Raw genomic sequence first — 12276 nt, 5'->3', positions numbered from 1 at the left:
TGTAGATGACATGGTGGAACTGTACCCTACAGCATCCTTAGAAATTTGCTGTATGGCTACTTGTGGAATTGTGCTTTGAAAGTCTTCACCTTTCTGTATATACCCTATATTGCATAATGGGGAAAGAACTGCAACTGTGGAACTCTAACCCGTAATAATTTTTGAAATTAACTATATAAGCTTATTGAGCTGTAGAGCAAAAGTTAACACCTTTCTGTATGTATGTTATGTTTTACAACAATGAAATGGCTGAAGTTGTGGAGCTATGAAACTAACATTCTTTGAAATTTTTTCTCCAGCTACTTGTTGAATTGTACTTTGAAAGTTACCACTGTTATGTATATATGTTAAAGTTCACAATAAAAAATGCATAAAAATTTTTTAAAAGAATTAAAAAAAAAGTCCAATCAGAGGTTCCTTATGAAAACTACCAAACTTAAAAAAACGTCCATATGGTAAATTGCCATTCTTGCTGCACCTTTGTAAATAATCAAGCCAAATCTAATGAAACCAGCCTTATTTTATGATTAACAATAATCTTCTTGAGGTTATCTTTGATCAAAAGGAGGATGACTACAGAGAAATTTTTTCAATGGAAAACTATAGCACACACCTGTGGCTTATCAGATTTTCCATCCTTCACTGTCTGAGCTATTTGCATCTCCTTTGTAAATTGCAGATAACTGCATGGCTTTGTTACCTATCTGTAAATTGGACTGGATCCTATGATCTTGCATATATTGTCTACCCTAAATGCCAGTCAGAAAGCTTAGTATCTTTTGTGTATCAGGTCTCAACTGACAAAAAGAAGGTTAATACCCCATTCCCTTGACCCTCCATAATACAGGGTTCCACTCTTTTTATACACATCATCATACCTTCCCCAGGAACACATAACCCGGAGCAAGCAGCTATAAATCTATTGAAGGTTATGAAACAGAGCTTTAATATCACCCTAAATGCTCCTCAGGCCCTCCAGGCTCAAGTGGACAGCTTAGCATCACTGTTTTTCCAAAAACAGACAGGCTCCAGATGCCCTACTGACCATGAACAATTTTGCATTTATTTTAGTAAGTCTGGCACCATGTTAAATAACCTGAATATTTTAAAGGACCAAGTTAAGGTTGATTCATGATATTTGTTAGGGTAAAACATTTCAGTGGATACAGGTCTTTTCTTGTCCTAAGGTAGGTGCTTTAATAGTGGCTAAAAAACTTTTAGAAAATGTATTCCCCACCTGGGGAATGCCTTCCATTATTTTTAGTGACAAGTCACTCATTTTACTGGGCAGGTCATTAAAGCCCTAAGAAAATACAAACAAGTTGACATTATCATTGTCCCTACCACCCTTCAATCCTCTGGAAAGGTAGAGAGAACAAATATATTAAAACTTAAATTGTCTAAATTAACGAGGAAACTGGGTTACCTTGGTCTAAAGTTCTTCCACTGGCCCTTATGGCCATACAAAGCACACCAGCTGGGAAACAAACTTTCTCCCAATAAAATTATCACTGGAAGATCTATGTCAGTTGGCCGCTATCTTTTTTTTTTTTTAATTAAATTCAATTTTATTGAAATACATTCACACACCATACAATCATCCATGGTATACAATCCACTGTCCACAGTATGATAACATAGTTATGCGTTCATCACCACAATCTATCTCTGAACATTTTCCTTACATCAGAAAGAACCAGAACAAGAATAAAAAAGTGAAAAAAGAACACCCAAATCATCCCCCCATCCCACCCCATTTGTCCTTTAGTTTTTATCCCCATTTTTCTACTCATCCATACACTAGATAAAGGGGGTGTGATCCACAAGGTCTTCACAATCACACTGTCACCCCTTGTAATCTACATTATTATATAATTGTCTTCAGGAGTCCAGACTGCTGGGTTGGAGTTTGGTAGTTTCAGGTATTTACTTCTAGCTATTCCAATACATTAAAACCTAAGAGGTGTTATCTATATAGTGCATAAGAATGTCCACCAGAGTGACCTCTCGACTCCATCTGAAATCTCTCAGCCACTGAAACTATTTCATCTCATTTTGCATCCCCCTTTTGGTCAAGAAGATACTCTCAGTCCCACGATGCTGGGTCAACATTCATCCCCAGGAGTCATACTCTGCGTTGCCAGGGAGATTTACACCCGTTGAAGTCGGGTCCCACGTAGGGGGGAGGGCAGTGAGTTCACCTGTCGAGATGGCTCAGTTAGAGAGAGAGAGGGCCACATCTGAGCAACAAAGAGGTACTAAGGGGGAGACTCTTAGGCACCATTACATGCAAGTTTAGACTCTCCTTTGTGGTAATGAGCTTCATAAGGGCAAGTCCCATGCTCGAGGGCTCAGCACATCAAACCACCAGTCCCAATGTTTGTAACAACATCAACACCAGTCCAGGTGAGGATGTCCAACACATCCGCACCTTCCCCCAGATCCTTGGGGCTGGGGAGGGGGAGGCTGTAAATATATTTTTTATTATTTGCCCAAATTACTCTGGGATGTGTCAACTATTTCACTCCAGCCTATACTAACCTACCGTATCTCACTTCCTATTCAAAGTTCCACGCAATTGTGGTGTTTGAACAAATCGACCGTAGAGTTGTACCATTTAGAAAATTTAGATCCTGTACCAAATAGATATCTATTCCCTTGGTCTCATATGGAAGTTGAAGTTTTAAAACACAATCAGTTTCAACCTTTACCCTTTGGCCTGGCTTGCCCTGGTCTTAACCAGACCTGCTTCATTCATATCACTAATTGAAGTCTGGGCTCTTTTTCAGCTTTTTTTTTTTTTTTTTTGACAGTGGCTGTATGCACTAATACTGACATTCATATCTGCCAAGCTCTAGCTCTGAGTTTCAGGTGTCCCAGAGCTATGCATTGTTCCAAAGACCAATCAGGTTATACGCTAGGGAATCAGCATCTCAAAGTTTAGAGATAGGCATTACAATTCAGGGATAGAGTTAACTGCTGTAAGAGCTTACAATCTAGGGACTATTACAATTATTATGTCCACATTAGGCTATGTTCTAAGATTCAATTCTGAGTTTACACATTGTAGTTAGTCCATATTGGTGAGGCATCATCCCTCTCACCATGTTTTCTCCAACACTTTTACTCCTATATATATATTTTCCTACAATTTTATAGAGTTATATTCACATACCATACATTTATCCACAGTGTACAATCAGTTGTTCATGGTATCATCATAAAGTTGTACATTTATCACCACAATCAGCACTTGAACATACTGATTACTACAAGAAAAATTGTTTTTTTTTAGCAATAAGAAAAAAATGATAAAAAGAAAAATAACATGTCATACAATACAATATAGTAGTAAGGACAGCAAATAACACCACTACCAAGAATCCCATATTCCTCCCCTATATCTCCCTCTCATATACATTTAGCATTGGCATATTGCCTTTGTTATATTTAATGGAGGTATATTACAATGTTACTGTTGACCATAGACTCCAGTTTGCTTTGATTATGTTTTTTCCTGAATACCATCCCCTTTTCAAATTTCTACATGGTTGACATTCATTTGCTTTCCCACATGCAAAAACATTTTTATATTTGTATATTTAGTAACAGTCATTGGCCACTCCAGTTTTTGCCAAGTTATACAGTCCCAGTCTTTATCATCTATCTTTACCTCTGGTGTCATACATTCTCCTATCCCACCTCTTTCAGCTTTACTCACAGACATCTTTGTTCAGTGTACTTACAATACCGTGCTACCATCACACAGTATTATGCTATCTATTTCTGGATCTATGCAATCAATCCTAAACATTCTGTAGTCCTTCAGCATCAAATGGCTGATCTCTGCCCTCTTTCTATCTCCTGGTCGCCTGTGTTGTCAGCTTTTAACTCCCAAAGTTTGTTCATTAATGTCTGTTCATATTAGTGAGACCATACAGAATCTGTCCTTTTGTTTCTGAGTTGGCCTCTATCTTAACACTGATCCCCCACTTCCCTGGGGATATAACTCAATATTGTAAATTTCTAATGACTTATGCAAAAGATTATCTCCAACAGGTAAGGCATGCATTTCCAGAACCTAATCTCCCTTACACTCCTCACACCCTAACTTCTGGCAATTGGGTATACTGGAAGCAACATCAGTAAAAAACAGCCTTTGAACCACGCTGGAAAAGACCTTACCAGGTACTCTTAACTTCTGACACTGGAGTCAAACTTGAAGGGACTGAATTTTGGATTCACATCTCTAACTTATAAAGGCTCCCCATTTTAATCAGTGGACCTATGACCAAAACAAGGACTACAACCAAAATTTACTAGGACAAGATATAGACAGCTTCACCAGGCAGATAGCTTCTGCCCAAGATCACAGAACAAGACCCTCTGAATGCCTATGTTCCTGTCATATTCCTTATTATATTATTCCTTACAATTATTGTTACATTTTTATTGTTTCCACACCCGTTTTGCACGAATTTTCCATCTTGCTTAGAAAATGATACCACCAAAGACAGGTTTAAACTGTTCCTCTTTGCCTTTTCCTCTTTGCCATGCCTAGAAAGACAAAACTATCATTAACTTTCCCAGACCATTGCAAAAAGGAGGGAATCTGATTGTTGGATTGGCCAGGATAAACCCCAATCTGTTCATGATACAGGAAATCCTGTCATCCTGCCAGTGACCAATTTTTTAGGAATTCTAAATGCCACCGTGTCTTATAATTAAGCTAGGAAAATCACCCATATTTATAGGGTCAGGCTATTACAGCATTTGTCACACATGCCTTGTTAAAGCCTCACAAACACTGTAACAGATCAGATCTATTCCCTGATAGCCCGAATCATTATGCATTAACAAATGACTGGCCCAGCAATTACTCTCACTACAATACCACTTGTCCTTATATCATCAATCCAAAAGACCTGACAGGACAGCTCCTACTACACGTATAATGCTCCATTTAAAATTACATTTTGAAAGGAACTAAAAATTAAAAAAAAAACCATTACATTTTGGCCCCTTTTAGATATGGGATAGTGTGACGATTCCATAAGCAATGCATGTTTAGAAACAGCTAACTTGTACATTTCCTGAATAGATAATCAGATCTTCAGTGGTGTTCTATGTGACTTTTTGAGTTATATTTTCATTTGTGGAAGGTTCTGAGACTGTGACCCACCCTCTCCAAATGCCTGGGGATTTCAATACATATAAATGGTTGACATATGTCAGGACAATGTGGATTGGGCCTCTTAGTGGCTCCCTTCAAAATTTATATAACAAATCTGAAGCTGCACATCAGAACACCTCACTTAATTTATACTCCCGAGTCAAACGTGAGTTGCCTGGGTTGTCACTGATGCTGGATGGGCCTCTTTCGCTGGACTCTTATTGTCTTGGATAGGAGTTAACACAAATGGGAATATGATCAAAAACTTATCTATAACAGGAGAAACTGCTGAATCCACTGCAAAAGATATTGCTATACAACAAAAATCTCTAGATCCTTTAGCTAGAATTGTTTTAGATAATAGAGTTGCGCTTGACTACTGCTTGACTACTCGCTGGCTGAGCAAGGAGGAATTTGTGCTGTTATCAAGACCACCTGCTGTATGGGATAAACACCTCTGGAGAACTCAAAACACAATTACACAGGAGCAGTTGCTTAATATGCACAGAATGTTTAACTAGGTCAAACTTAAACATCTGGAAATGGACAGAGGCAACAGTAGCATGTTATTGTGAGAATAATTAACAGCACTGAACTGTGGGTGAATGTGGTGGAAAGGGGAAGTTTAGAGTCATGTATGTCACCAGAAGGAAAGATGGAAATTAAAACAAGGGAATGTATAACACAGTGAATCTTGTGGTGTACATTTGAACAAATGTACACTATTACAATGAGTTAATAATAGAGGGGTATATAGGGGAAAATGTACTTATTGCAAACTATGGACTATAGTTAACAGTAGTATCTTAATAGTCTTTCATCAACAATAACAAATATACCACACCAATACTATGCGTTAATAATAGGGGGAATAAGGGGAACAGGATGCTTAACGTTTTCTTTTTTATTTTTATTTCTTTTTCTGGAGTAATGAAAATGTTCTAAAATTGATCATGGTGATGCATATGCAGCTACATAATGATACTGGGAGCCATTGATTGCATACTTCGGATGGTTTGTATGGTGTGTGGATATATCTCAATAAAATTGCATTAAAAAAAAACCAATTACATGAAATAGTCAAACAAGCCACAAGGCTCAAGCAAGAAAGCCCTTCCTCTTAAGATCATTCTTTGATCTCTTAAATTTCAGTTGGTTTGGGTCCCAGGGTCCTTGACTCAGAGCATACTCCAAACATTGGACATTTTACTACTCATAATCATCACGATAGTCTCCCTGGTGGGCTGAATCCTCTCTACACCCAGTCATCTCACCAAATGGTGTCTGAGTAGAAGCGTGGGAACAAAAACCAACCCCTCAACATCTGTAACCTGGAGTTAATCACCAATGAGAGCCCTCTAGAGCCAGCAGATGGTAATTGAAAGTGGCACTAATGCCTTAAATTTTTATCTCAGTCCTTGACCTGGCCAAGAGCCAGATCAAAAGAGGAAAATTGATAAATAAAATCTAGTAGGCCCAACATGGGGGCACCCATGCTAAGCCCCACATCAGCAAAACTAAAAATGAAGCTAGTTTCTATTTGCGGTAAATGACCCGGCTTGCCCCCCAAAACAAATTCAAATACAGCTGATCCCAAATTCAAATACAGCTAACTTCCTCATTCCTAATAAATCACCTACTCCCCACTTAGTAAGACCGCTGTAAGTGAGATGGAAACAATATCAGCCAATCAGAAAATTTCCTCACTTGCTTCCGCATTCACCCTATATGAATTCCCCTTTCCACCCTCTGTGGAAATTCCTTCCTGAACAAGATGCTGCCCATTCATTAACTGCTCAATAAAAGTGTGGGATCTTAAATTGTAAGAAAAATTTTTCTTTTATCAGGGTGTTTGGGTGGGGGGGAAGAAAAACTTGAGAAGTGGGCAGAATCTGGGGTCCCCTCGAAAGCATTAACTATCAGGTATTAAGGATAAGGAATCATGAAATAGGCACATTCCTACAATGTCCTTCTCTCCACACATTTTCTCCCTAGCTGACCATGCCCAAATTGCTGATACTGAAATCTAGCTGGTAAAGTACCACAAGCAGCATTATAAATTTAACGTACCGGAAGTTTAGCACCCTTTCCCTGGTCTTTACCCCCAAAATCTTTGCTGTTCAGCTACTGTCTTTCTTTGAACACGGACCATGTCAGATAGTTTTCAGTTATGATTATTTTTCTGGGCCAGTGCTCTTTGGATTGGCTAATGATTCTTTAGCACCAATCATCAAGGAACTCATGATAGGTACCTCTGAATAAGGCATTACTCCCCAGTAAGTAAATTCAGATAGATCAAATCCTCCTCCCACCATGATTACCTTTAACTGAAAGGGTTCAGAAAAATAGTAATCAGCCCTTGTTTTTGGCAGTCATATCACAGCATGCTCCTCAAGAGACTGGATTCAAACCATTTATCTCCCTTGCTTTAGATCTAAGGACCCATCCAGTTTCCTAGATCTGGCTTTGAGGCCTAAATCAGTACTAATATTCCATATATGTCACCTAAAAACTACAGAAGGCATCATTCCTACTCACTTCCTTTTGAAGAGTCCTTCGTAAATAAATGCCCAAAGTGACATAAACCTTTTTGGCCGGGAGGCTGGAGGGTCAACTTAAGTCCAATTCCCTCCTTCCTATACTGCTGCTTTTTAATTGCTGACTCCCATTTTATAGCCAAGCCAATTAGTAGCCTTGCAAAGCGTGGGGAGTGTACAGGCCTGGAACACAGGGCTCAGCTCAACCTGAGAAAGACAGGAAGCCTCTCCTATAAGAATTTCCCATGTGAGACAGCTATACCTGGCCAATAAATGCCAAAAATCTAAGAGATGGGTGTCATGGTTCTGCAAAGTCCCTGGGCACATCAGCAAGCACTTGAATTTCTACTTGACTGAGTTGCCAGACTGGCAGACTTAGGACAGGTGGACTTTTAAAAGATGACTATTTTACTCATTGTTCAATTTAATGAGCATTATTACCCACTTCTGTCTCTGAGCTTAATAACTAACTCCTTTAAGGACTGAGACGCCTTCCTTTAATTCTCTAGTTGTTGAAAGGATGCTGGGAAGACTGTCAGCCCCACAGCCTGCTCAGCCATTGGCAGTTCCAGGTACTCAGAAAGAGCCAAACCCAGACTAGAAGAAATAAAGGGAAATAAAGGGTGGTGAGCAATCTGAGTCTATTTACATATGAAAAAAATATTTATTTCCCCAAGGCCTCAAGCTCTTGATTATAGGCTGAAGGGTAAGGAAGCCCTTCAGAAAACAAAAACAAAAACAAAAACCACAAAATGCCTTTTGAGAGTCTGAATGGGGCTTTTACAAAAGTTTAGAACGTTCTTTTCTTTTTTTATTTCACTGAAGCTCAAAATTTACCATTCATCCAAGAACTAAAATGTTATAACATGGAGGAGGCTCAAATATCATATAAGCCTCTCATTAATTCTTCTTAGTACCTCTGTGAAGGGGTTTCCTGTTATCCTGTTTCAAGGTCAAAGAACATTTCTGTGCCAAGAAAGGAGGGCCTTTCTCAGGGCCTTGGGTGACACAGGCAGGCACAGGGTTTAGAATGGCTCGGTGGCAGGTCTGTGGCCCATACCACAGCCCTGTCCCTCACCATTGCCCAGCTCTCCTAAGGGAGGGCATTATCTGTTGAAGGCCAGACCATGTTTCTCATAGCTTGTGTTTAGAGAAACACACTAACATTTTTTTCCTGACAATGAGGTCTTAAGTTCTCTACCAATGGGAAAACTTGTGGGGGTGGCAGGGATGAATGAAAGCAGGGCTGTGGAAAATTTCCAAAAACTCTTGGCCTACTTAACTGCCCTGACAGCACATACTTATTGTGCTGGGGAGAGTGGCGGGTGGGCAGACTATTTCCTTCCAAGGGAAACATGATTAGTTGGCCTGTTCAAATATTACCAAAGAGGTTTGGGAAATGGTTAACAAATTTTTTAATGTGGCCAAGAAATCTTATTGCCAGCAATTCTTAATGTGGGGGGGGGGGTCCTGCAAAGCCCCTTTAAAAAATCTCTAGAGAAAGAAGTCCCACTACTGAAAACTACGCTGGTCTTTCACACACATTGTTCAAGTCACCCTATTTATTTAGTTTTAAATAGACCGTCGTGAGACAGGTTAGTTTTACCCTACTGATGATGTGTTGTTGCCATGGTAATCCTGCTCAGTACGAGAGGAACCGCAGGTTCAGACATTTGGTGTATGTGCTTGGCTGAGGAGCCAATGGGGCGAAGCTACCATCTGTGGGATTATGACTGAACGCCTCTAAGTCAGAATCCCGCCCAGGCGGAACGATACGGCAGCGCCGCGGAGCCTCGGTTGGCCTCGGATAGCCGGGTCCCCGCCGTCTATTTAGTTTTACAGAGAGTGACTTCACTGATATGACTGAAGTTCACTCTTCCCAGGTACCATCACTCCGAATCTGCCCTCCCTCGAGTGCTGCGCCTGTTATTATGTTTATGCACAAACCAGCTGCAGCCACCTTCTTAAGTTCTCTGCAATTCCCTAAACTGCCTTTTACTGTACAGGATTCTCTAGAGGACCAATTCTGTTTTCTAGGGCCAAACAAACACCAAAGTGGTGGGAAGGTTCAGCCATTTCACTTCCTCCCAGAAAACAGAAGCTGCTAAATTTTGACATAATACGGGCAGCTGTATCTTTTTTTTTTTTTTTTTTTTTTTTTGGTAACATCAGTAAATCTGAGGGTTGGAAAAACTTCATTCCTTTTCATACAACCAAAATTTCTTCTTCCAGTTTCTCAGGAAATTAAGACAAAATGTCCAATTAACACCTAAGCAGCCTTACACCGAGAAGCCCAGCAGCTAAGAGATTACAGATAGAGAAAGGGAACTCTGGGACCAAGACCTTTTTTACACAATTACAAAAAAATATGGGGCCCCTTTCTGAAATGCTTACCCAGTGCCCCATATCCATGTTTTATGTACCTATTCTTCCTTTAATAATTACCTCCCTCCCCCACTGAATTTCCTACCAGCCACTTGGGGTTTCATTTTCACCCTGGGGATAAGAGATGTTTGTAAGACATTCTGAAACCCTTGAAGGGCAAGTGCTGGAAACATTATAATCTCTGTGTATACTCAGGTGGGCACAGCTCTCAGCTAGTCATTAAATCTGGTCAAATAGAATTAAGAGAATGACCTACCCCTGGGTGCTTCCTTTCTCTCCTACGAAGGAAGCTCTTTTTAATCTGCCAACATTGGCAGGGGTGTACGGCACCTGGCTGTCTGAGCCCCATTCCTGTCTGCTACAAATATTTCATAAGCAGAGTTCCCAGAATCCCATCAGAAGAGAGTTGCAGGAGTCATCACGTCTTTCCCGGACTGTCTACACCAGCCTCCTCCGCGTCTCCCCATTCGTGTTTCCCGCACCCAAATCCAGCCGACGCTTGGCTGGCTCCCCATAGCACACAAACCCTGAGCTGGTCACTTAAGAGTTTTTCCTAACCCGTCCTAACCAAATTCTCCAAACTTTTTTTTGTTTTCCCCCAAAGCACCGACTCATTTTTCCTCTACCTCCACAGTAAGGCGCATGATTCCTTTCACCGGAGATCCCCTCGTTCCCTCCCTCCCCTCCCCTTCTAACCCCAAGATTACTCGGAGATTAGTCCCCACCCCTCAGGACCCCGCTCAGATTTCACCTCTCCAACGGGTCTATTAAGATCCCAAACCAACAGTCAGGATTCCTTCTCTCCGCAGCACCTTCTCTGAATGCCCTCGGCTGCTGGGCTCCCGCCTTTCCGCCTCCTACTTCCAGTCCACCTCCGCCCCCTGCTCTCACCTACGGGGCTCCAACCGGTTCACGCACCCAGCAGCCCCCTCACAGAGCACGTAGTAGGCCCTCGGCAGCGCCACAGAAATCGCAACCTAAGGCGAAGAAAGCCAGAGTCTCTCGCAGACGTCCCCCGAGACAGGGTGTGGCGAGTCCCGCTCAATGGCCACCGACTCCCGGCGAGGGGAAACCAGCGGAAACGCTTAGTCCCGGAGCCGCTTAGTCCACGGCGAGAGAGCTGGCGGGCGACGCGGTAGCCTCACCGGCCTCCGCCAGCCGCACGACCACCGAGAAGCAGGAGGAGCAGCCTCGGGAAACCGGGGTGAGCTTCCGGCGAGAGGCAGCCCCTTCCTGGGCTCCCAGGGCTACCCCCCCACCCGCGCTCCAGAAGTTGCGCGCGCCCCCGCTTCAGCCCGGAGCGCCGGCTCTCGGGGCAACCTCTGGGGAGGTCGGGCGCGCGCACATAGCTACCCACAACCTCTGCCCGCGCCTCACTCCCTCCTTGGGACCAGCTTGGCTGGCTTCGGATCCGCCGGGCCTCGCCTCACCTCTCCTCCGCGCCTCTACGATCCGCTCAGCTCCACTAACGGGTTGAACACTAGTCTGAACGGGATCGGATCCGACGCTAAGGGACAGCACTTGACACGTCGCACCTGCCTTGGAGCGAATGAGGAGCCGCCGCGCGCCTGACGTCACGGTCGCCTGGAGCGCCCCGAGCTTGGAGTCACCTGATCACCCTGACAACGGGGGGGCGGGACGAGGCGGGAGGCGGTGTCACAGCACGGGACCCGCCCCCAGCCTCTCAGTTACCAGCGCCGCGGCGAGCTCTCCCAAGCTGTCGGCGCCACGGGGGCCGGAGGTCAGACCTCGGCTTCCTTGTGCGGGCCTCTGGGCTGGGCCTGATACCCTAGTCTCGGCTAGACGCTTCCTCAGATTGGATCAGTTCTCCAAGACTCCAACCGATACCCCCTTGCCTAGTGCAAGTGCCTGGGTGGCAGGGCCGGTGTCCCTGCGGTGCCCTGCCCAGTGCGTGGCACTCAGCGTTCGCTGTGGGCTGCTGCCTTGTGGTGTCTTCTCGGTATAGACTCAGCTAGGTTCGGGGGTGGCAGTGTGCTCCCTGAGCTGTACCTGAGAGGTCCGGGAGTGAGGCTGATAACTGGATTGCTCTCTGGTAGCTTTTCCCCAGAAAACTCAAAGCAAGGTAGTGCAGCCAATGCCCAAGAACGTAATAAAGACTTCCTTCGCGTCAGGGGGGGGAATGGAGAGGGGCTGGAACCCAGGTCCTTACCTCCTGTCTTG

General features: G+C 43.2%; 1 protein-coding gene across 3 annotated transcripts in view; it reads right to left on the bottom strand.

The window, feature by feature from the left end:
• The window catches only part of CYSTM1 (cysteine rich transmembrane module containing 1), a 103061-nt gene extending 91394 nt beyond the window's left edge, over positions 1 to 11667 (bottom strand). For 2 of the 3 annotated variants that reach the window (XM_037802171.1, XM_037802169.1), the window contains exon 1: positions 11526 to 11667. The gene's annotated coding sequence lies outside the window, so the exon portion shown is untranslated. The other variant, XM_037802170.1, reaches the window with a different exon arrangement.
• Between the last annotated feature and the right edge of the window lie 609 nt (positions 11668 to 12276).

The sequence above is a fragment of the Choloepus didactylus genome, chromosome 13 (assembly GCF_015220235.1).
Source record: "Choloepus didactylus isolate mChoDid1 chromosome 13, mChoDid1.pri, whole genome shotgun sequence".
In the NCBI taxonomy this organism is placed as follows: domain Eukaryota; kingdom Metazoa; phylum Chordata; class Mammalia; order Pilosa; family Megalonychidae; genus Choloepus; species Choloepus didactylus.
The sequence above is the reverse complement of the archived record's forward strand: the minus strand, read 5'-3'. Positions and strand labels throughout refer to the sequence as shown.